Source organism: Tenrec ecaudatus, chromosome 8 (genome assembly GCF_050624435.1).
Source record: "Tenrec ecaudatus isolate mTenEca1 chromosome 8, mTenEca1.hap1, whole genome shotgun sequence".
Taxonomy (NCBI): Eukaryota; Metazoa; Chordata; class Mammalia; order Afrosoricida; family Tenrecidae; genus Tenrec; species Tenrec ecaudatus.
This window is the reverse complement of record NC_134537.1, coordinates 92,374,629-92,376,755: the sequence shown is the minus strand read 5'-3', so window position 1 is coordinate 92,376,755 and position 2,127 is coordinate 92,374,629.

Genomic DNA, 2,127 nt, shown 5'->3' with positions numbered 1-2,127 from the left:
TGACTTTAATACACACTGCTCTCCAAGAAAGATAGATCACGAGGATAGAAATTTAACAGGGGAGCTACAGAACTAAACTCTACAATAACTCAACTTGACTTGATAGACGATTTCTGAACTCTCCACCGAAATGTAAAAATAGTCACATTCTTTTCAAGCCCACATGGCACACACATACTAGAAGATACAACACATGCTGGGACAGAAGTCAAGCCTGTGTGAATTTAACCACATAGAGGTCACTCAAACTTTCCTCTTGGCCCAGGAACTCAGAAGGCTGGAAATCAACACTTGGATGACTTAGATAACCCTCTACTGCAAAAGAAGTGGGTACTGGCCCAGATTAGAGATGAAATAAGGAAGGTTTTAGAAACCAATGAGAATGAGAATATGTACCAAACCCTTTGGGACACAGAAAAAACAGTCATCAGAGAAAGTTTGATAGTGATAGATGTACACATGAAAAAGGAAGAGAGAATTAGGATTGATATGCTGACAGAAAACCTTCAGCAATTAGAGCAGAGTCAACAGGAAAATCCTACTAAGAACAAAATAAAAGAAATAATAAATATCAGGGCTGAGATAAATGAGAGTGAAAACAAGAAAACAATGCACAAAATCAATGCAGCAAAAATGCTGGTGCATTGAAAGGATTAACAGAATCCATAGACTGTTGGCAAACCTAACCAAAGAAAGGGAGGAACAAATACCAATAAACAGGATGTGAGATGAAACAGCGGACATTACAACAGACCCTAATGAAATTAAAAGGCTAATTAAACAGTACTACAAAAGCGTGTACTTCAATGAATTCAAAAAACTTGGAAGACATGGATAAATACTTGGAAGAGCAATCTCTCCCAAGACTATGACTGATGGACGTCAAGAACCTCAAAAGACTCATAGCAATAGAAGAAATAGGCAAAGTTATCAAGTGATTACACCCTCTCCACTTCCCCCAAATCCCCCAGGCTAGATGACTTAAGAGGAGAATTCTACCAAGGATTCAGGGAAGAACTGATTCAAATCTTACACAAACGCTTCCAGAGTATAGAAAAAGATGGAAACTCCCACACTCTTTCTATGAAGCTAGTATAACAGTGATCCCTAAAGTAGGCAAGAATCCCACAAGGATTGAAAACTACAGACTGATATCTTTAATGAACATCGCAAAAAATTCTCAAGAAAATACTGGCCAATAGAATTCTAAAGTATGCCCTGGGAGATGGGCAACAGGAAAATGGGTTAAGGGAGACGTTAGTTAGTATAAGATATGACAAAATAATAATTTATAAATTATCAAGGGCTGATGGAAGAGAGGGAGGGAGAAAAAATGAGGAGTTGATGCCAGGGGCTTGGGTAGAAAGCAAATATTTTGAGAATGATGAGGACAACAAATATACAGATGTACTTTACACAATTGATGTATGTATGGATTGTAATGAGTTGTATGAGCCCCAATAAAATGATTAAAAATGCAAAAGTATGTAAAAGAAATAATTCACCATGACCAAGTGGAATTCATTCCACAGATGCAGGGATGGTTCAGCACCTGAAAGACCATCAACATTATTTTCCACATTAACAAGAAAAAGTATAAGAACCACATGATAATATTGATAGAGGCAGAAAAGGCATTCAATAACATCCAACATCTATTCCTATATAAGACACCCAAGAAGATAAGAATGGAAGAAAAATTCCTCAATATAATACAAGTTATATATGAAAACCAAACAGTCAAAGTTGTAGGCAGTGGAGAAAAGATTAAAAACAATCCCACTGAAAGAGGGGGCCAGACAAGGTTACCGCTCGTCTCCACTTTTATTTAGCTTCATACTGGAGGTTCTAGTTAACTACATAAGTCAAAGGAAAGACATCAAAATATTTATCTGGGGAAACAATAGGTGAAACTATTGCTATTCACAGATGGTATAATTTTACATATGAAAAAACCCAAAAGCTCCACAAGAGGAGTGCTAGAAGTAATAGAGGATTTTGGCAGTTTGGTAGGATGTAAGATCAACAAACAGAAGTCTATTGGACTGCTGTATACAACAGACTAGACCATGCAAGAGGAGATCAAACAGTTAGTACCCTTCATAATAGGAAGCACATTTTGAGATA